This window comes from Equus przewalskii, chromosome 2, assembly GCF_037783145.1.
Source record: "Equus przewalskii isolate Varuska chromosome 2, EquPr2, whole genome shotgun sequence".
Lineage (NCBI taxonomy): Eukaryota > Metazoa > Chordata > Mammalia > Perissodactyla > Equidae > Equus > Equus przewalskii.
The window spans coordinates 77,515,142-77,539,689 of record NC_091832.1 but is presented as its reverse complement, the minus strand read 5'-3'; the positions used below and the strand labels follow the sequence as shown (position 1 = coordinate 77,539,689).

General features: G+C 37.6%; 1 long non-coding RNA gene across 1 annotated transcript; it reads right to left on the bottom strand.

Annotated features, from left to right (window-relative positions):
* Positions 1-2,826: 2,826 nt before the first annotated feature.
* On the bottom strand, positions 2,827-22,573 carry LOC139081782 (uncharacterized). Its single transcript, XR_011537095.1, has 4 exons — positions 22,313-22,573; positions 18,800-19,030; positions 4,383-4,437; positions 2,827-2,934 (listed from the first exon to the last, which is right to left on the bottom strand). It is a non-coding gene; the product is annotated as an uncharacterized lncRNA (long non-coding RNA).
* Positions 22,574-24,548: the final 1,975 nt, after the last annotated feature.

Below are 24,548 nucleotides of genomic sequence, written 5' to 3'. Positions count from 1 at the left end.
CCTATTTGCAGGCACTCTAATTTCAGAGGTTTCCTGAAATCAGAAATTTCAGAAGGTTTCCCAAAATTAGAAATTCAGGGGCACTGTGTATAGTGGAAACACCATCAGCTCTGGAGTTATAAAACCCTGTCATTATACACTATATCTTGAACCAGTTATTTATCTTCTCAAAGTATATACCCACATGGAAAATGAAGATTTATGATACTTCAAAGTAGTATCCTTAGGATTACAGGAGATAAATTAAGAACTTATTTTATATTTTACATATTGCCTGATGAATAATAAAACAAACACCCCTGGACCCACCATCAGCTTAGGAAATGGGACCTTTCGAATGCCCATGAGGCCCCTGTGTGCCCTTGCACAATTACAGCACTCTCCCTCCACTACAAGGGTAGACACTACTATGAATACTTTTTTGTTTATGACTCCCTTTTGGTTATGTTTTCATTACATATATGGATCGTCAAAAATGTTTGACGTCAAAATATGTTTTTAAGTTCTGTATCTATGAGGAGTTTATATAAGCAGTATTATACCAAATGCATTCCTCTGCAACTTACTTTGCTCTGCTTTGTCTTTGAAATTTGCTTTTGCTGATCCAGTGATATAAAATAATAATGATAATAGTAATATTTCTAGTCCCTTATTGATAGATATTCAAGTTGCTTCCAGTTTGGGGCTTTTATAAATGATGCTCTTTTGAACATTCTTGTACACGTCTCCTGGCTCACAGCTACTAGGGTTTCTCTAGGAATGTACCTACCAATGGAACTGCTGGATCATTGAGCATGTGCATTTTCAGCTTTGCAAGATCTCAATATGTTTTCCAAAGTAGGCATGCAAATATATACTCCATCAGTCTCTGTAGAAAGTGAATTATTTGTTCATTCAAAAGGAGAAGAAACTTCCTTCTGGCACTTTTGGAAGTAATTCTTAACTTTTCAATTCCTCGCATGACATTCGTTAGTTATATTTATTTTTTACTTTGAGAAAATTTTGAGCATATAGAATGACAAAGAACAGCATCAATTTTGTCTAATTTTAATTTTCTTAAATAGAGTTGAAAATTAAATCCTTTTATAATAATCCAATATTTCTGGCTATTTATTAAAAGGCTGTAAGCACAACCTCATCATCACTAAAGTGGCCAGTGATGATGCACTAGAGGAGGGGGGCAGTCACTCCTCTCTTCACTCCATACTCTGTAAGCTGGCAAGTCTCAAGTTTTTGTCCGTAACTAAGACCCTTACTGATGTGGTCATACGTCCCCACTTGGAAGACACAAAGGCACCCCAGACTCAAAATATCCAAAAGTGAACTCACCATCCTTCCCTCTATTCTGGCCCTTCTCTGCTCCCTCTCTCATTCCGTTTTGCAAATCTGAGAGCTGGGGGTCATCCCTAATCCCTCCCTTTTCCCTGCTCGAAATCCAATCAGTCACAAAACCCTCTTGGTTTTATCTATGTGCAAGCCTCTGTCTCCATCTCCACTGCCATCACATTAATGATGACCTCCAGCACTTGCCAGGCACTGTGTAAGGGCTTCACATGCATTGTCTTTCTTAATTCTTATATCAGGTGGTTAGTATGGCTGTCTCCGTTATACAAATTGGGAAATGGAGACTGTGTGAAGTTAAGCAATTTGTTCAAGGTCAGACAACTAACAGAAAATAAGGCTAAAATTCAAACTCAGTCTGATTACAAATTCTCACTCCAACTGTCTTAATCATTTTGTGACAGACTGCCTCAAACTCTTACCTCGTAACTGGTCTCTTGCCTCCACTCTTATCTCCCTCCAAGATTTTCTCCACTTTGCACCAGAAGATTTTTTTCTTTTTTTTGAGGATAATTGGCCCTGAGCTAACATCTGTTGCCAATCTTCCTCTTTTTTTTTTTATCCCCAAAGCCTCAGTATATAGCTGTATATCCTAGGTAAGTCCTCTAGTTGTTCTGTGTGGGGTGCTGCCACAGCATGTTTTGCTGAGCAGTGCATAGGTCTGTGCCTAGGATCCAAACTGGTGAACCCCAGGCTGCCGAAACCGGGCATGTGAACTTAATCACTAGCCACTGGGCCAGCCCTCAGAAGGTTTTTAAAAACATGAAATCTGAACTTTTCAATCTTTGGCTCAAAACTTTTCAACAGCTTCCCATTTATCTTATTCTAAAATCAAGTCATTAGCACAATCTAACGGCACTTCCTGCCTATTTCTCCAGCCACTCTGAGTAGAATATGCCCCTTTCTGCCAAACATTCTTTGCCCGTTCCCTCTGAATAAAATCTTCCTTCCCTAATTGTTAGTAAGTAATTATTAGGGGCTTTTTTAATTCTTCATGTTTCACTCAAAGTTCAGTTCTTTCAGAATGCCTTCCTGACCCAATTGTCCAGGTCTTTTCATAACATTGACATTATCACAATAAATGGATTCAGCTTGGTTATTAAGATAAAATAGCAACAATGTAGACTGATGTTGAACATTCATAACTCTACACTTTAAGGGAGTTAGCTCAACACCTAGATAGCAATAACAATAGTTAACATTTGTTGAGAGCTTACTACTGGTTTCCCCCGCTATCTGAAAGTAGAACGTTCCTAGGAAACCTTTCGTAAACCAAAATAGCATAAAGCAAAGAAGCAGTTACTATTAACTTAGACGAGAAAAAATTTTGAGCATTCCCGGACCCAAAATATAACCTACTAAATCATACCAAATAACGTATAAAACCTACAATAACACTAACATATAATGAAAGCAGGAGTGATAGAGCAAATACACAGCCCACATAAAGTAGAAATAATGTATATACAGCGTAGTTTCACTTACCAGCATTGGGAAGACAGCAGGCACACTGGAAGGCTGAGAGGTGGTGGTGGTGGTGATGGTGTGTTAGGCTGAGTCGATGGAGGTTGGAGTGGTAGGAGGGATGGGACACTGGGGAGCAGGGGAGAGAGGAAGAGGGCCCATCTATTAACATCTTATCCTTGTGTGAATTCATCAGGGCAGGCAGGTCACTAACATTTACACCTTCTTCTCTGTCTGCCTGCCTCAACGTTGAAGACTGAGGTTCATCATCTGCTGTGGCTGATGTGGAACACTTGAAATACGACAGTGTGCTTGACTGCTCAGCCTCTGTGACAGCTCTCTGCCAAACAAAGGCTGAACACTATTTTCACTTTTTGCCTTTTTTGTAAAACTGAAAATCCTCTTCAGATTTCTTTTGGTTAGCAAAAACAGATACTAATGTAGATCTTTTGTAAAAACAAAGTGGCATAAAGCGAACTTTCGGCTAGTGGGGGAAACCTGTATGTGTCAACCATGGTGCTGCTTTATATGTTTTTATTTCATTAGACTTTCTCTCAGAACTGTGTACACGTCCTACGTAGCACTTCCAACAATTGTAATAAACTGATTAACGGTGAAGTTAGTTACATTTGTCTCCATCTTTTTATATTCTACATCAATAAGGGTCCATCTTTTTATATTCTATATCAATAAAGGCTAAGATCATATCTTCAGTATCTTATTCAGTATATTGACAATAATAGCTTTTAAAACAAAAATATGGCTTTTCGGATATAATTGCCAAGTTAAGACATTGCTTAAATCCTCAGGGTAACCTACTCAACAAGGGTTTTCTAGATCTTATATTCTACTATCCAAATGAGGAAAAAAGATTTATTTTGGACTTTTAAGACATAGACTTAATAAGCAGACTTTCTCACCCGTAAAGTACAGAATGCATTTCTAAGTGTTTAAGATCATAGCTCTTCTACGAGGAGAGATGAAATCCAGAGTGAGAGACATAGACTTCCTCCACAGACACACAAGTATGGAGAGGAGGTCATATAAAAAGACTAAGCCATAGGTAGTGTTTGCCATCTTAGAACCGTACTAAGTAGGCCCAGGAAGGCAGCTAGTGGCTGTGCATTACAGAGGCATAAGGAATATTTGAGCTGGGCTAAAACGGAAGGAAGAGTTTCAACACCACCCAGTTCTTACAAGAGCAGAGAACTCTGTGTTACGTGTCTAGGACAAGAAGACATTTCTCTAAATTTGAGTGCTCTCCTGTAACAGCTGGATGGAAGGGATATAAATGTTAGGGAGAAGTATATTATAGTCTCCATACATGATCATCCATGTTGGCAAATCCCAGTGGTGTTTTGGTATTTCATTATTCTAGAGTGGAAAAATATACTAAGTCACAGGAATATTTAGCAATGATAACAAGAAGCTTTGATATGAGGAACGTGACCCCAAATCCAAAAGAAGTTTTAGTGAGATCTCTTTTCACTGGAGAAGCAGTATAGTGTAGGGGTCAGGAGTTTATTAGAGGTCAAATGCTTTGGCTATGGAACCAGATTGCCTGGTCTGCTACTTACCAAATCAGTACCTTAAAGACAAATACTGAAATTTTCTCCACCTCAGTTTCTTCATCTGTAAAATGAGAACAATAATATTAACTACTTCCTAGGGGTAATATAGGCATTAAGTTACATCTAAAGCAATTGGAAAAGTACCTAACACATATAGCAAGTGTTCAAAAATGGTTATCATTATTGTCATCATCATCATCACCTTGGTACTAAGCCATCTTTCACAAATTTCAGGTTTATAGACAGCAGCGGCTCAAAATTTCAAACCATACCTCATTGTTGACACTCAACAAAACAAGCTTATTATCACACCACCATCATGTGTGGAAAGAACCCAAAGCAGAATATTATAAATTCCAATCAGACTTTACTATTGACAATCAGCTCAAACACGCAGCTTTTTCTTTCCTAAGACTTGAAAGCTGCAGAGAAAAAGGACTGAAATTTGAAAGCCCTTTACACTAATTCTAAGGACAAAAAGACTCTTTCAGCTCTCTACTTATACAGTAACTATGCACAGCAACTGCACAGAGAAAACAGGCAAGAGTCTTCAAAATTTTGTCTTATATTTATTCTTCGGGAATGGATTTAACCTGCAATTCAAAAATTTACTTTATTTCTTATACAGCACATATATGTTTTTATTTATTATTAAATTGCAAATGACGGGAGATGGTAGGTTACACTTCAAACACTGAAATTTTTAATTTTCATTGAACTGAGTTTATAAATTGTCCAAAAGCAAAGTTATATGTTTGTTTTTACTTGTTTTGTGTTTGCTTGCTTTCTTGTTTTCTCATTTCTCTAATAAATATCTACAATGCTTATACCTTGTTTTGGGGTTAGGAGGGAAATGTTATTAAGTCATTCAGGGCAGAAGCAGAGTAACCAATGTTATGAAGACTCCTCATCAGAAGGACAGACAGGAAATCCAGCTTGCAAAAGCCACAGAAATAAAATTATTCAGCCCTTCCCAATTATCCCAAATATTTTAAAGTTAATTTTAACAGAAACTTCTACATACAACATATTTTCTATGTTTTCTCAGGGTCTACTGGGGGAGCCAGAGTCTATGTAATAGGCTCAGTCCACCATCTTGAAATAATTTCAAAAAAGGTATTCTCATTTTCTAACCCCCTACAGCAATTCATCTATTCCTCTTATGGCATTGACCTCTCTGTACCTTGTACTTCAATTATCTGAGCCATTGCTTTCTCTTCCCTACTAAATCCTATGGTGGCAAGTAGAGATGGGAATGGAGATGGAAGGCAGCATTGTTGTACTTCTCAGACCCTTATGATGTTCAAGAGACAGCATGTATATTATGCAATTTAAGCCTTTTATATGCCCTTTAAGTATTAATATTATTTCTATTATATAGACAAGAAAACTGAGGCCCAGAAAAATATTACACTGTGCTTCTCTGATTTCAAAGCCCAAACCCTTTCTGTGAAGGCAAAGATTTGATTTATTTTTTAATCTCCCACAGAGCTGAGCATAGATCTTCACTCATAGAAACTCTCAAGAAATGAAAGAAAATAAATATTTACTTGAGGATACTCTTAGTCTATATATCAAATAATATTGTCATTATGTTCTCTGAAAAATTATTTTTATAACTGGTTATGCAGTGCTGAAACATGCACACACAAGCTCACACACACAATTAAAAAAAAGCTATCTAGAGTACAGGATGAATAAGTTTAAAGCACCTGAGTAATGCTTGAATATTTGAGATTGCCAAACAAAACTTTAAGCAATTCCTTTTCATTATGTATTTAACCTATATACATATGTAAACAAATAAATAGTCTTTATTTTTACAGAGTGTAATTCCCTCATTATCTAAAATATACTGAGTTCAGTCAGGATATATTGTATTAGTGAATTTAATTAATTAACAAGGGTTGATTACACAAGTGCTGTGTGGTCTATTCTGATAAAAGGTAATAAAAGACTTTTTAAACAGATAGGTTGCAGTTGAACATCAGCTTCCAACACCTTTATTTTACCAAGTAGTTGATTACACAAGACTTATAATATATAAATTGTGTTCAATGGAGTAAAAAACCAAAGAATAAAAAATTCATTTTAGTAAAATAGATCTGTCGTAAAGCAAACATTTCAAATGTGTTGTAATAAATCATACTCATGCTAGCTGACATATTGTGACATATCGTGGAGAAGCCCACATGGCAAGTACCTGAAGGAGGCCCCTGGTCAACAGCCAGGAAGGAACTGAGGCCCTCAGTACAATGGCCTTCAAGGAACGGAAGTCTGCTGGCAACCATGACAGTGAACTTGGGATCCTTCTCTAGTTGTGCCTTCTCATAAGACTGTGGCCCCCGCCAATCCTTTACTTGCAACTTTGTGAGAGACGTTGAGGCAGAGAGCCCAGCTAAGCTGTGCTCAGATGCCTGACTGATAAAAACTGAGAGATGATAAGTGTTCATTGTTTTAAGCCACTAAGTCTTAGTTGTACATTTTTTTACACACCAAAGGATAACTAATACAATCAATAACACAAAACAACTGAATTAAAAGGGACAAAAATAAATATCTTCTTTCAAACAATGACATAAAATTATTTACAAAATACACAGACACACACAAAACAGAAAACAAAACAAAAAACAAACACAAGGTAGTAGTCAAGAGTGTAAATTCTGGAGCCAGAATGCAAGGTTTAAATCACAACTGTGCTGCTTATAACTGAGTGAACTGATAAAAAAATTTTAATCTCTGTTCTCTCTCTTTATCTGCAAAATGGAAATAATGGCAGTGATATTTTATCTGATTTGTGGTGAAGAATAATGTACTTATAACATGACCTCCTACATTCTAATTGCAGTATAAAGATGAGATATTCTCATTATTTCAGCACCTAACATTGTGCCTGACATAGCTCAATAAACATATGTCTCCCCCACCTCCACATCTGATCCACCTGACATAATTGATTCTCTCAGAAGTAAGTAGTTCTGAAGCTAAAGCACATCCCATTGTCTAAACTCAATATATCTTTCAGCAAAACTCTGAATTGAATAGTTTCATGTTAAAAAGTCTGCTCAGGGGGGCTGGCCCCGTGGCCGAGTGGTTAAGTTCGCGCGCTCTGCTTCAGGCAGCCCAGTGTTTCGTTGGTTCGAATTCTGGGCGCGAACATGGCACTGCACATCAAACCATGCTGAGGCAGCATCCCACATACCACAACTAGAAGAATCCACAACGAAGAATATATAACTATGTACCGGGGGGCTTTGGGGAGAAAAAGGAAATAATAAAATCTTAAAAAAAAAAAAATTAAAAAAACAAAAGTCTGCTCAGGAGTGACACAAGCATCATGGTAGAGTGAGCTCTTCCCTTAGTCTCTGCCCCCTAAGATATGACAAAAAAGACAGTCATAAATCAGAGAGGACATTCACACAAAACAATAGATGTATGAGAGATCCTCACAGTCATGCATCTGAAGGTGTGGGTGTTGGACCTTCCTGGGACACAGTGGAAGGAGATAAGTGAATCTCCTCTCCCTCCCAAACAGCAGTGATCTAGGGCATGGGACCTCACATGGTGGCCAGCACACAACACTGAGAGGAGAACGGGGAAAAGGTAGCCCTCAGTGGGAATGCTTGCACTCTTGGGGTCACCTCCCAGCCTATGGAAACACTTCACACTGAGGCAGCTAAGCAATAGTGGGAGCATCCACATCAAGCCAAGCAGCCCACACAGGTAGACAGTGAAACCAGAGCAGGAGGATGCAGGATTGCACACACAAAAGAAAGCATCCGCCCCCTCAAATCTGGCACACCAGCTCAACTGGTTAGCCAGAGCAGGGGATGTTCACCAGAGTGCCTGTGCCTACATGTGTAAAACAGCAGCGGCCAACAGACAAATGCAAACAGGACCCACCAGCATAGCTTCTAACAGACAGGCACATTTGTCAGGGGTCACAGCAGGCTCAGAAAACACAGCGCCTGCCTGCTCCAAGTGGTGGCAGGTGGAATCTGTGGCCAGATACTACCACTATGAGATGGCAAAAGTCACGCCATCAAATAACATGAAGAAGTATATTAACACTCCAGACCAGAAGAAAAATGACAAGTACCCAGAAATCAATCCTGAAGACAGAAATTTAAGATCTAAATGACAGAGAATTAAAAATGGTTATTGTAAAGAAACTCAACAAGTTACAAGAAAATTCAGAAAGACAGTTCAATGATCTCAAGAATAAAATTAATTAACAGAGAGAATTCTTTACAAAAGAGATGTAAACCATAAGAAAAAGCTAATCAGAAATGTTGGAGATAAAAACACAATGAATGAGATGAAGAAAAATCTGGAATCCTTAAAAAAAGAGCTGGTATTATGGAAGGCAGAATTAGTAATTTAGAGGATAGAAATATATAAATGCTTCATATGGCGAGGAGAGAGAACTAAAACTAAAAAGAAATGAAGAAATTCCCAAGAAATATCCTACTCAATTAGGAAACACAACATAAGGATTATAGTTATTCCAGAGGAAGAGTGGGAGAAAGGAGCATAGAGCTTATTCAAAGAAATAACACCTGAGAACTTCCCAAACCTGGAGAAGGAGCTAGAATTACAAGTAAATTAAAATAATAAAACTCCTAATCACACCAATGTAAAAAGATTCCCTCCACGGCATATGTTAGTAATACTGGCAAACAACGACAAAGAAAAGATATTAAGGGCAGCAAGGCAGAAGAAAATAACCTACAAAGGAACCCCTATCAGGCATTCAGCAGATTTCTCAGCAGAAATTTTAAAGGCAGGGAAAGAGTGGAATGACATGTTTGAAATTCTGAAAGACAAAGACTTTCAGCCAAGAATACTCTATCCAGTGAAACTATCCTTCAGATATGATTGAGAAATAAAAAGTTTCCCAGATAAACAAAACCTGAGGAAGTTCACTGCCATAAGACACTCCCCATAAGAAATGATCAAGAAGGCCCTCATATCTGAAAAAAACAAAAGGGTTTACAAAACCTAGAGAAAAGAGATAAATCAGAAAACTGCACCTCTTTATCAGAACAGGTTAGCAAACACTTAATTGTAACATTAAAGATAAAGGGGAGAAAAACATCAAAAATAATTATAATCACTTTATTTTAATCACAAACACACAACACAAAATGGAATATGTTCTGACAATAACTTAGATGGGGAAGAGGAAAAAGATGGAAACTGCTTAGACTAAGGAAATAAGAGGCTATCAGAAAATGGACTATCTCATCTATGAAACCATTTACACAAACATCACAGTAACCACTAGACAAAAAATAAGAAAAGAGAAACAAATGATAAATAAAGAGAAAACCGAGAAACCCATCATAGAGAGACAACAAACTGAATTGTCAATTGGAAATATACAGGGCAAGAAAAAAGGGAAATACAGAACAACTGGAAAACAAGTGATAAAATGGCAGCAGTAAGCTTTCATATATCAATAAGCACTCTAAATGGATTGAATTCTCCAATCAAAAGACACAGAGTGACTGGGTAGATTAAAAAACAAGATCTAACAATATGCACCCTCTAGGAAACACATCTTAGCTCTAAAGATAAACACAGGCTCAGAGTAAAGGGACTGAAGATGATACTCTAAGCTAATGGCAAAAAAAGAAAGCAAGTGTTGCCATACTTACATCAGACAAAGTAGACTTTAAGATAAAAATAGGCAGTGAGAGAGAAGGAGGGGCATTGTATAATGATAAAAGGGACACTTCATCAAGAGGACATAACACTTATAAATACGCAAGCACCTAACACAGGAGCAACAAAGTATATAAAGCAACTATTAACAGACATAAAAGGAGAAATTAACAGAAGCACAATAGTAGTAGAGGACCTCAACACTCCAGTTGCATCAACAGAAAGATCATTCAGACAGAATGTCAACAAGGAAATAGTGGAATGAACTGAAAAAGTAGACCAGATGGACTCAATAGATATATGTAAAGAATACTCCATCCAAAATCAGCAGAATACACATTCTTCTCAAGTACACATGCAACATTCTCAAAGATAGACCATATGTTGGGAAATAAGGCAAGCCTCAGTAAATTTAAGAAGATTGAAATAATATCAAGCATCTCTCCTGACCATAATCCTATGAAACTAGAAATCAACTACAAGAAAAAAGCTGGGAAAGGAAAAATATGTGGAGACTAAACAACATGCTACTGAACAACCAATGGATCATTGAACAAATTAAAGGAGAAATCAAAAAATATCTGGAGACAAATGAAAATGAAAATGCACCATACCAATTCATATGGGATGCAGCAAAAGTAGTCCTAAGAGGGAAAGTCATAGCAATACAGGCCCACCTTAACAAACAAGAAGAATCTCAAATAAGTAATCTTAAACTACACCAAACAGAAATAGAAAATGAGAGCAAACAGAGCCCAAAGTCAGCAGAAGGAGGAAAATAATAAAAATTAGAGCAGAAATAAATTAAATACAAACCAAAAACAGTAGAAAGGATCAATGAAACTAAGAGCTAGTTCTTTGAAAAGATAAATAAAATTGACAAACCCTTAGCCAGACTCACTAAGAAAAAAAGAGATAAGGCTCAAATAAACAAAATTAGAAACAAAAGAGGAAAAATTACAACAGATACTACAGAAATGCAAAGGATTATAAGAGGATACTATGAAAAATTATATGCTAACAAATTGGATAATTTATAAGAAATGGATTAATTCTTAGACTCACACAATCTCCCAAAACTGAATCAAGAAGAAATAGAGAATCTGAATATATCAATCACAAGTAAAGAGATTGAAACAGCAATCACAAACCTCCCAAAAGATAAAAGTCCAGGACCAGATGGCTTCTCTGGAGAATTCTACCAAACATTCAAAGAAGATTTAATACTTATCCTTCTCAAACTATTTCAAAAAATTGAAGAAGATGGAATACTTCCTAATTCATTCTATGAAGCCAACATCATGCTGATCCCAAAACCAGACAAGGACAACACAAAGAAGGGAAATTACAGGCCAACATTGCTAGGAACAAAACAAAAAGCCAACCCACCAAGTGGGAGAAAATATTAACAAATTATGTATCTGACAAGGGATTAATCTCCAAAATATATAAAGAACTCATTCAGGTAAACAACAACTAAACAAACAACCTGATCAAAAAATGGGCAGAGGATATTAACAGACATTTTTCCAAAGAAGATATACAAATGGCCAATAGGCACATGAAAAGGTGTTCAACATCACTAATAATTAGGGAAATGCAAATTAAACCTGCAATGAGATATCACCTTACACCTGTTAGTATGGCTATAATCACTAAGACAAAAAGTAACAAACGTTGGAGAGAATGTGGAGAAAAGGGAGCCCTCATACACTGCTGGTGGGAATACAAACTGGTGCAGTCACTATGGAAAACAATACGGAGATTTCTCAAAAAATTAAAAATAGAAACATCATATGATCCAGCTATCCTACTACTGGGTATTTATTCAAAGAATTGAAATCAACAATTCAAAGAGACTTATTCATCCCTATGTTCACTGCAGCGTTATTCACAATAGCTAAGACGTGGAAGCAACGCAAGTGCCCATCTACTGATGAATGGATAAAGAAGATATGGTATATATATATATACAATGAAATACTAGTTAGCCATAAAAAAAAGACAAAATCGTCCCATTTGCAACAATATAGATGGACCTCAAGGGTATTGTTAAGTGAAATACGCCAGAAGAGAAAGACAAACAGCACTGGATTTAACTCATACGTGGAAGATAAACAAACATATGGACAAAGAGAACAGATTAGTGGTTACCAGAGGAGAAGGGGGTTGGGGATGGGCATAAGGGGTTAAGAGGCACATGTATATGGTGACTGACAAATAATGTACAACTGAAATTTCACAATGTTATAAACTATAATTATCTCAACAAAATAAAAATTTCTTTTAAAAAGTCTACTCAGATCCATTCAGAGCTTAATTGTATCATTGAGACAATCTAAGCACATGACCAGTTTTTTGAAGATTTGATTTGTTGAAAGAGAGATTAGAGAGGCTTTTTTACATGATTAATGAAGCAAAAGATGGAAGAGAGAAGACTCAAGAGGAAAAAGGGATTTAGAATCTACATGCAGCAACTCTCTTCCAAAAAGGGATTATATGTAATCTCACCAGAAAGAAAAAATCAGGTCAGTGGAAGTTCTATCTATTGTATGCTGACATCTTCACCCAAATTTTTTTTAATATGCAAAAACAAGGTGTGCTATTCATTGACTTTTTTTTCTATCACTCTCATTGTTTAACAAAAGAGTTTTAATGCCCAGATATCAGCACAGATGGAAGAGTAGACCCACCAAAAGGTGGAAATGCTTCTTAGGCCTTGGAAAATCATCCACAAGGACCAGGTTCTTGGTAGACTCTTATCAAAGCCTTGTGAGTGTGTGAATTTCAAGTCTCAAGCCTTTTGACAACAGATTGAGACACATTTCTGGTGTTCCTTCCCTGTGGGATCGGAAAGACCCAAGAAGAAAGTTTCTCATGCACTCTTTGCCAAAATATTAACTCACTCTAAACTTCCACAATGCTCTCTTCTATAATGAATTCTAATTTGCTTCAAAAAATAAATCTAGTGCATACATGGAAGAAAACTTCTCGCTGTTCAATGACACTGTCAGGCAAAATCAAAATGATGTTCAAAAATTAGTAGCCCAGAAGATAAATTCATTGGCAGTTTGATTCTTATTGGAGTAAATAGCTTCTGAGTAAAGAGAATTTTTGTTAGACTCTCTCATTGGATGCCTTCTGAAGGAAGCTGTCACAGATTTTATAGGCAACAATGATCTTATTTCTAGGTCAGCAGAGATTTCAACATCTTCTACGTACATACAGAGAAGGTCAGCGTCCAAGTTTCTCATTCACCTATCTATCCAGCACTCCTACGCTTAAAGCTACAAAGACAATAAATGACTTTCATCCTTAGAACCTAAAAGAAGCTAGAACCAGCCGAATGGAAATCAGAGTCAGCTGAAAGGAATTTCATATACTATGCTGATTCTTCCAGTGCCCTTTGCGGTGTGATTTTTTTTTTTGGAAAATAAGTATATTGGATGAAAATACTAAAAGAATTTTTGTAGGAAAATGCTTGTATTCTTTAGTCTATCAATATGAGAATCAAGAAGAAGAGGGCAAAGGGGAATGTTAACAATCGCTGATGAGGTTAACGCAAACTTGAAAGCAACAAATTCTAACCAATTTTACATTGTCTATGATTTGGAAGGCAAGTAACCAAAACAATAGGCCCTTCTCTTAGAGAACAACATCGACTTGGTTGAGTGAGACCAAACAGAATCCTGCTATCCAGTCAAATATACTCCACCGACTGGCAGGGCACTGGAAATGCCTAGTCTTGTCTTCAATTAAAGCATCCTAAGATTCCCATTTTGAAGAATTTTACTTTAAGTAGCATAGAACATCTCATCAAATTATCTTGTAAGAGTCCTGAGGAAACGGGATTAATGACAGGACAGATCTGGTTTGCAACATCATAGGGCCTCCTCGTCCAGGTAAAGCGGACCATGTGAGAGACTGCCATAGGAATCCTTGGGCATTGAATTTCTCAGTTAAGGACAAAAGAACTTACTTTAATTGATTGCTTTAATCTCTTTGCGTATTTTTTCCATATAGCTAAGAAAAACGTAGAAACTAACTTGGTTTTAATTTCTCTTCTTCTTTTGCCCGCTATTTATAATGAGTAGTAGATTGGCCAAGATGCTTTTAGCAGAATCAAAACAAGTTGAAGAATTAAAAAACCTCTAAAATACATGAAGCGGTACCTTGAGTGCCACAAAAACAAATTATGGCTATTAGATTTTCCAAAAATTACTACTGTTGAACAAGCCTTTTCAACACTGACTTTCAACCATCTCAGAGATGAGGCCTTTCTTTGAAACTTCTACGAAAGGTAACTCTTGACACTTTAGGTTTTCCAGAAAGACTAGTTGGAGGAGAATGTGCCCAAATAGGAAAGCTTCTTGCCAAAAAGTTGAAAGACCTCTGCTTACAAAATGGGACACGGCGTGCACTCTTCGCTCTGTTTCCAAGTGAATGGAGCTTCTAATCCAAATGTCATTTGGGTGGAACAAGGTCACCAAAGAATAAAATCGATGAGGTTTCTCTAAGCATACCTGGTATGTGGTATCTGAGTGAAAATGACGTTTCTTTTACACTATTGTGTTCACTGTTTATGCTGTGATTTAAGCCCAAGTCTACAATAAATTTGGAAGCTTCCTGGACGACTTCCATACTTCCTGTGTTAGTAAATGTCCTCTTTACTACACTCTCCCACATACGTACCTATAAGTGTAGCTGCTTTTAAAATGGGGAAAGCTAAAAGAAAACAACTCTTTAGAAATGACCCAGGTCAGGAGGCTTCCTGGTTTTTATTGCCACTTCAAAGCCAAACCAGATAAACTAGCTTAAGGTACTACTTCGACATTGAATGGAATTTGATACGGCTGTCTGCACAAGTTTTGAGATCCTAGGAATTTTGCTTGAAAGTCTTGCCTTTCACCCGTATATGGCAGAGTCCCCTGTGTTCTCTGTTCATTTGACGGAGACTCCCTCTTCCGTTCCCTGCCTGCCAGACTTAGGACTTCCAGTGGTTCAGATAGGTCTATCCCTCTTCATTTCAGAAAGTCACATGAGAGTTGTTAAGTCTGATACTCAGTTTAAACTGTTTATGTTTCCTCTCCAATATACTCTGACCAGTGACGGGGACCGCAAGGGGAGCTCAGCAATTGGAAAGTTGCAAACGCCTGGATGCCACATTTTCCATCTCCTTTAGATATCCTTGACTCATACATCCTGTCTGGGCTAATGTTGGTTTTCTGATTGCAGTGTGTCTGGAGTCTCAATAAGCGCCCAAGCCACCCTCAAAGGGTCACTGCTTGTTTCAAGTAGCACTTCTGCTTCCCTTGACCTCTGTCTCTCTCTGATTCCACTTAGGAATCTACTTAGAGACATTTTTCAGAAGAAAATTTATCCTTTGCTTCAAGCCACTCTGTCACATTGGTTTGTCTGGTGTTTCAAAGATAATTTGACTGGGAAATATCTGAGTCGAGATAGGAGCAAATAATTTTCTAGGTGAGACAAGCTATGGTAGAGCTTTAAATAGAAAATTCTGATTCCTAAAGAGAATAGGAAACTCATCTGAGTTATTCATATCATACTTGGGAAATGACCCAAGTCGAAAATAAATGTTAGATGTGAAATGGAATATTTGCTGGAGTTTCTGGTTGTATCTGCAATAATATATAAGGTTTTACATTTCTCTGTTCAGCTTCAATAATAAATACAATGTTCAAGAATAATCCTCTGAGAATAAAGCAAGACATCACTTCCATCAAGAACATTAGGCAGAAGCAGGGAGCAGAAAGAAATATATTGATCATTTTCTTTTGAATGTCTGACAGTGTAATGTTAGGTTGAAAAAAGTAATAATAACTAAGGGGCTTAGTAAGAAAGATTATGCAACATCCAAATGACAAAATATTTGGGTGCCATGATCTCTACATGCCATTATTTTCTAAGCTGGTTATTTCTACAAACTGTTTTGTTCACATTTAAACTATTATTCTGAATTTTCAATAAAAATTTCTTGTATGGAAAGTATGCGCCCATAACATAAAACTGATGCTTTTAATTGATCTAATATTAACAAAATTATAAGTTAAAGAGACTTATGGCTTCCTTCAATTGAAGACATTTTCTCATATTCAGGGAAATCTTTTTAAAGAAGGTTTGGTCCATATAAACAGTCTGCCAATAACCAAATCTTGACATAAACTAAATATTTGCAAATGTTCCAGAAATTCAGACAATATTTTGTTTTTGTTTGTTCCCCCCATCTTTCCATGGTCTCCAGCACGTCCTGTCTCAACTTGTGACAGGAAAAGAAACTACTGAAATATAGCAGAAAAAAGCTGTTTCTGTGCTATGATTGAAAAATTTAGCCAGAAAATCAGGAGGAAAATCAACATTTAAAAAGTAGGAGTAGTGGACTCTTTACAATGAGAGTTTACAGGGCAAGTTGATTTTGATCACTATTAGTTGTCAAACCATGATAGTTATAACAATTGGTTGCCCCCCATGTTGAAGATGGTCCACAGAAGACATTAATCATAAATTAATAACAATTATATAATTGTTAATAATTAATTTATTAATTATTAATTGATATTGGAGAATAAATCTATTCTTCAGCTACCAAATAAAGATACTTAACTATTTAATTATTTGCTTTTAACTACAGCAAATACATTTCACTGACATATTTTCCCTTGAAACCTACATATTTAGGTATTTACTACTTTATTTTTCTTTATTCTGTCGTAATTTGAAGATATTCAAAAGAAACTCCTTCCAGAAAGATGAGCACATTTCTCAACTGTGCTTACTTCTCTCTTCTGAGTTTAGGTTTCCACAACTAGTCTAGATGAGGAAAACTGAGATAGAGCTTGAGCACAGTAGGCTCATACTTAAGAGACCAGGTTGTATCCTTACTAAACGACTCCTGGTCACGTTACTCTCGGATCCATTCCACTGAAGTATTTCTATCTGTACCCATCTTATGGGAGAAGCCATTGCCATGAGGTGTGATGGAGGGGAGGGGTCAGAAAAGAGCTCCTGTACCCAGGTTACCAGTCATCTGCTCTGCTATCTGAAACACCACCATTTCAGAACCATTTTTCTCTGTTTCTTTCTTCAATAATCCTCCAGCAATTCCAGCAAATTAAAATGAGTCAGACAAAACCAGATCCTTCCAGGAGGGATCCAGAACTCATTCAGAGATCAAACATACTGGGAACTCAGAGAAACTAATCCTGAATAGAGCTGAAAGGGGCAGAGAAAGAAGTGAGAGTGGCTACAGACAAAATGGTTAATGTTGGAGGGCAGAATCTCCCTGCAATGCTAAATTATTTCTTCTGCTCCTTAAATTCTCTCTCCAGGTTATCTTTTCACTCTTCAATCTCTATGCCTGAAATGCTTGCCCTCAACTGTAATTGCCTCTATTCTCCTTTATGAGTCATAGTAGATTCAGCTAAGTCCACCTTGGAAAAATCTGCTGGAAAGAGAACACCTGATAATGTGATATCTCAGTGAATTATTGTTTCTCTTCCCAGCATTCCTGTCCGTATTTGGACTCTGTAGTCATGGCAGAGCCATTTTTCTTGTATTAAGAACATAGTAAAATCTTTCATGTAATACAATTATTCTATGGTTAAATCATTCCTTTCTTAGAAAAATGTCTGCTTAGAAAATGACATATTTGGTATACTACTTTGGAAAATTTAGGGGCTGTGAGAGATGATTAGCAGGCTTTTCCCTAGCTCGTCATGAAAGTGAAAGGGGGAAAAAAAAAAGCAATGAAAAAATGTGCTTGAATGAAGAATTTAACATCCCAGTGGAAATTCTGTAAAGCTCAAGACATACTGAATGATGTTTAACAGGCCCCTACCTACCTCTGCAAAGGGAAAGAGAAAAGAAAAGGGGGGCAAAAAAAGAAAGTATGCACTTGATCTGTGATGCAATGCTTAAAAGTCCTACAAAAGGGTCTCTTGGTTTCTTTCTCCTACAGTAGTTGAGCTATGAGACAGCGCCTCTGTATTCTGCTCCTCATGGCCAAGTACATCAGCTGATGCAGGGACCAAAAAATTGGGTTCTGAGTCTAGGAAGCTAAAAGGAATCCAGGAGATTTTGAATTTTACTGATTTTTCTCATAGCTAGTGTTGGAATGTTCTACCACACTTCACATGCATTTTCCTTTATTTATGTAATTTCAGCATTTTCCTTTATTTATGTAATTTCAGGTGAGCTTTGTCTCACCTTCCAATATTATTTATGTTTTGTGGCTGCTCAGAGGGCAAGAACACTTTCACTCTTCCAAGCATGCTGCACTCTTCTTTTATCTAGTTTTAGCAGAACTGCTTCCAACAAAAAAAACTCATCAGATTTCAAACCGACACTAGAAAAACAGAGGACAGCTCAAGTTAGATTAAGGGACCTAGGAAAGAATCTTTATGGTATGAGGTTCCATTAGCTCAAGAGGGTTTAGCACAGGCGATCAGGTCAGATAGCCCTCTTTAAGACTGCAGAACACCAAAGTGATGACATTTACACATGCACGTGTGTTAACATGGTGAGAGGCAGGCGTGAAGCAATTTTACCACTTCCTGTTTCACTTGATAAGCGTTACATTCATCATTGGAGGCTGCCCAATGTCTTTGAAATATAATATCCTTATATATTGGGTTCTTCCCACATTGTGAGTCCCACCATCTTAAGGAGAAAACAGAAAGCTCCCGTCCTCGAGCTCTTTTGCTGCACAGGACCTAGGTCCTACCAATCAGACTTACCCAGGTGATACTTGCTTCATGAGTGAGATGTTGTATGGGATGTTGATCTTCCAGAAATGGTTTTGGAGATACCAAGTTCGTCCAGGTCTGCAGGGGCACAGCTTCTGGTGTCCAGACCCAGTTCTCATGGATGCAGCAGTATGGTTTCATTTGGGGATCCTCTATATCATGGTTGGGTATAATCTTGCCTGTATTTTTGAAATCTGCCTCTCTGGTCATCCTGGTAATAACCTGTAATAAAACATTTTTTCTGCTTAGATTATTTAGATTGGATTATGTTGTTTAGAATAAAGGGTATTGACCAATACACCATCCCCCAGATTTCTTCATTCCCTCTTAGCTGAATCTTACTTTATTTTGATTCATTATTTAAGTATTTCCATATCTATTCCTCCAAGTTATGGTTTTCAGCGTTTATATTTATGATGACAAGAAAAGAAATTATCATCTTCCTCCTTTAATAGAATTGACAAAGTTGTGATAAGAGCTGTACAAAGTGAGCTAACAAACATAATTATTTCTCTCTTGCTGATTACAACATGAGACAATGATGAAAGAATGATGACAATTAAATAAGCACTACTAGGTGTATGAGAGCTATAAAATAATTTATAAATAGATACAGTGACCAAGATAGCTAGGGGAACATATCTGGGGGTAGACAGGTGTTCTAAAATGGACCCCAATGACCCCCGCCTCCTAGTAGTCACACCCTTTTGTCCTTCCCTCGATTTGTGTGTGGGCAGGACCTGAAGACTTGCTTCTAAGAAATAGAATATGGTAAAAATGATGAACTGTCACTTCTGAGATTAGATATAAAAGTCTGTGACTTCTGTCTTACTTGCAGTCTCTCTGTCTCTTCTCACTTGCTTGTTCTGATGAAGCAAACCGCCACACTGAGAGCTGCCCCAAAGAGAGAACTGCTTAGCAAGGAACTGAGGGAGGCCTCCAGTCAACAGTCAGTAAAGAACAGAGGCCCTGAGTCCAACAGCCTGATTCCTTCCAGTAACCCCCTGAGCAAGCTTGGAGATGGATCCTTTTCCAGTTGAACCTCGAGATCACTGCTCTCCTACCAACACCTCTACTTCAGCCTTGTGAGAGTCTGGCCACAGGCACCCAGCTAAGCTATGCCCAGATTCCTGAACCACACAAAGTGTGAGCTAATAAGTGTTTTATGCAAACTTTTGGTATAATTGTTGTGTAGTAATAGTTAACTAAAACAAAAGGAAAGAATTATCTTCTAAAAATAAACAAATTTTTAGAATTAAGACTTTCAATGGCATACTTAAAGAAAAATAAGAAGGCTTTGTTTGACTTTTGTTTTGTTGAATAATGCAGTCAAGTTCAGAGATTTGAATACTAGTATGATGTGTTATGGCTGAAATGGTAGAAGAGACTTGGGAAGAAGGAACCCCTGGGGTAAGGTGAGGGAAACTCTCCCTGGGAGAGAGACTTTTAGGAAAGAGCAGAAATGCTTAAAGATGATTTGGGGGAAGATAGTTTAGTAGACAGTGTGACATGTAAACCTCTTTCCTTCTCCATGAAACATTCAGTAAACTCTACATTATTCTTTAAAGCACGTGCTACTAAATTGGAGGTGAGGAAAAAGTAAGATAGTAAGACCTGCTTAGAGTCACTCAGAAATAGGGAACTCAGGTTAAAATAAACTAAGAACCTCCCTTTCATTAGTGAGTGATGATTCCATAAACTCAATGTCTAAGAGGTGCAAATGGGAAAGAATAATTAATCAAGGTCATCCTTTGAAAAATAAAGTAGATGTACTGGTCATTACAATGTAATCAAGAGCATTTTAGTGGCCAACTAAGCGAGATACATTACTTTGTGCTTTCAGAAGGAATTATGAGGTATGGCAGAAATACTTTAGAGGAAAACCTGCTACCATTTTAAAAGGGTATGTCATCATATAACTCATCCAGTTATTTTAATGAATGACAATTACTTCACTTGGCAATGAGGCAGTCTCAATTTTCATACCAGAAGATCAAGGCTCTAAAGAGGTAATAAATCTGGGTTTATCTCAGAAAAATAAAAGGAGGATGGCAAATACTTTTTGGAAAACACAGAGTTAGTAATGTAAATTATAAATCCTGTGTTCATATATTTATTCACAATAAAATGCTAATGGACTCAAGAGAACATCTAGTTTATTTCTCACTGTCTTGGATGAGAACATCCAATTAACCCTGATAGCTATCTAATGAAACCTCACATATCTCCATGAAAGGCAATTCTACAGAGCCAAGTATATCTAACAAAATTCTCAAACACTTTTCATCATAATTTCACCTCAGTTATTGAATATTTTACCATGCAAGACACACAATTGATCCTAGAACTGTTAACTTTCCAGAAAAGCCTGACTGGACCTCATTCCTACTCAGTAAATCTGTAAATCTCTCCTAGAACTTAAACATTCCCTTTAGTTCTAACTCTGTTCCTACCTAATTTCTAGTTAACTCCATTTTCTAGGCTCCTCAGTTGCCTTTATTTTTTCATCTCCTACTAATTGATTGCTCACTTTATTGCAAGCACTCTTTTAACTGTTGGGAATTATGGAGGTGAAGTACAAGACTTGCATGAGCAGTAAAAAATTCAATATAATCAAATTCCTAAATGTCTGGTGAAGGAAAGAGTTTTGAGAAGGGGAATGAGCATGATGACAGAGTCAAGATTAGCTGGATCTGAGTACACGTCCTCCCACAGAATCTGACCTAGAAGAAACTTCACCTGAAGCATGAAGCCTGAAGGTAGGGGAGGAGGTAGTTCCCCAGAGCGTAACTGAGACACTGTGCTCAATCATAAAAAAGAAAATCAATCTAAGCACCAAAAGTCAATGAATCTCCACCACACTCCTTCCAACAAAAACAGCATCACTATTGAGGCTCATGTCATTTGGCCATTTTCCACTGTGTGTTATTCTTCCCTCTCAAATTCTAAGTTTCCCTCCTATAAGAGACTTTGTCACCTAATTCGCAAAATAAATTTTACCCCAACCAGAAAACGTTAGCCCCCATGAGGACAGTGCCTCTCTCACTGAGCCATGCCGTCCTCCTGGCTGTAGCAATCTCTGCTCCTATTCAAGAACACACTGTGAAACTGTGCTGAGACAGCGCCGTTAGCAGGGTTGCTCCGCCACCAAAGTATTAAATCCTACTGTCTAACTACAGTCATGTTGAACACTCAGCTCAAAAATCATCTCTTCCGGGATGCCTTCCTTAAACCCTTAGGCTGCACTGAATTCTCTCCTCTGAGGTCCCGCATCACCACAGCCACACAGTAATATAGCATGTGTCACATTGTAGTTAAGCAGTGTCTAGAAGATCGAGGTGACTCAAGACATGTTTGTTAAACTAAACGCAATTTTCCTTATGTAACACTCTAGTGTTTCCATTACATACGTACTCAATCTTGAGAACTTTTCGTCAAACCTAGAGCTCCCTCCCAGTAATCCTTCTTTACTTCTCTTTCGTGTAAGGCATATCACTCACTCACCTTCTGTCCCCTTCAGTGACACTTCATACATGGCTTGGTGTAGTATCTCCAACTCTGCTGTGGTCTCCACATTGGCCTGTGAACTTTCCTAGTTATTAGTCAGACCATGTTCCTCTTAGCAAGAGACTTTCCCGACTCTGCTTTATTGTCTTCAGTGCTTCTGCCCAAACGGAGCTCTATTACTTTCAGTGCATACATAAATTCTTTCAGTATCCTACAATGCAAAGAAAATAGATATTCTTTTAATTTCCTATATTTTGACTCCCTCCTCCAACCATAAATGTCTTTACATTCAAGCCCTTCCTTTACAAATGGTTTACGTGTTCATTTCTTGCTGATGGTATAAAGCCTTTAGAAATGGAGGGTGGGGACCAGCCCAATGGCATAGTGATTAAGTTTGTGTGTTCTGCTTTGGTGGCCCAGAGTTCATGGGTTCGGATCCCAGGCACAAACCCACACACTGCTTATCAAGCCATGCTGTGGCCATGTTCCACAGACAAAATAGAGGAAGATTGGCAAAGATGTTAGCTCAGCAACAATCTTCCTCAAGTAAAAAGTGGAAGATTGGAGATAGATGTTAGCTCCGGGCCAATCTTCCACACCAAAAAAAAAGAAAAGAAAGAAAAGGAGGGTGGGAATGAGGACAAGAACTATGACATTCATGTTTGTACACCTAGTGATAAAATTGTGCTTGGGACATAGCATTAATAAATATTTTTTCAATCTTTTCTTGTCATTAAAATAGAGAAGGAAAAAAAAGAGGAGAAAAAGAACCAGGAGGATAAATTGTTAACATTTATTATTAATATATGCCAACCACTGTGACAAATTGTTTTTCTTTATAATATGTGGATACTATTAATTTCCCCTTTTAACAAAGGAGACACTACAATTTGGGGATGTTAGGTCATTATTAACCAGCTCTCATGCGGCAGGGCCGGAATTGAGCCCAGGTACCTCAATGCCAGGTACCTTAACCGCCATTTGTTAAATGCTTCCAAAGAGAACATAGGATGCTAGTGCTTCACACGCATTGTATGCAAAGCATCAAGTAGGAGTAAGAGTGGAGAACACAGGGAACAATGAGACTAGTAGATTTTCCTAATTGTAGCAAATCATCTCTGTTGAAGAAGAGAAAAAAGTAAAGTTGAAGAGGTGATTTGAGACAGGATAGACATGGCCATGAAGAACAGAATAAACTTCATTGGCAGTGGAGAGGCATTGTGAAATATTAATTCAAAAACTCAATCAAATGTATTTCATATCTATAATTTCAAGGCGTTATAAGAATTATGGAAAGAAAGCAGATTAAAATACACAAAACCTTAAGAGCTAGGAGTTTATAGGAATGATATAACTTAATCACAAGTATCTATAATAGAACACAGAATGCAATTATTGTAAAAATAAATGTTATGAGACTTCAGGAAAAAAAGAGACTTTTAAAGATGATAGGGGGACACGTTATGAAAGCTGACATTTTATAGACGTTAAAAGAAAAACAATAGATCTGGAAGGAAGCTCATTCCAGGTGAAGGAAATAGCCCAGCAAAAGGACTGAGGTGAGAAAGCAAGGGGAAAAATCAAGAGTTTACTTTGACTAAAGTGCTCAGTCTATACAGAGCAGCAGTGGAAGGTACACTTAGAGAGGTAAGTTCAGGCCTCCAACTTTTTTTTTTTGAGGAAGATTAGTCCTGAGCTAACATCCACTGCCAATCCTCCTCTTTTTTGTCAAGAAAGACTGGCACTGAGCTAACATCCATGCCCATCTTTCTCTACTTTATATGTGGGACGCCTGCCCCTGCATGGCTTGACAAGCAGTGTGTAGGTCTGCACCCGGGATCTGAACCGGCAAACCCCAGACCGCTGAAGCAGAACATGTGAACTTAACGGCTGCACCACCAAGCGGAGCCCCAGGCCTCCATCTTTTTTGCATATGCCCTTTATGCATCAGGTAATGGAATGTACTCTATGTTTGTTAGTTGGAAAATCATATTACCGTAATGATTGAAAAGAGTCAGCTGACAGTGCTGTGGTGGTGTGAAATACAAACATAATGACTTCATAGAACGTCCTCAGGAATAAGGTAAAATTGATGGAGCTTAACAACTAACCAGATTTATCAGGCAAAGTAGCGGGGCAGAAAGTCAAAAGTGACCCCAGCATTCCAGTGGAGTAGCCTATTGAAAGAGTGTTTCAGGAAGAGTAAACTGGAGGAGGGGTACAAACAGAATGA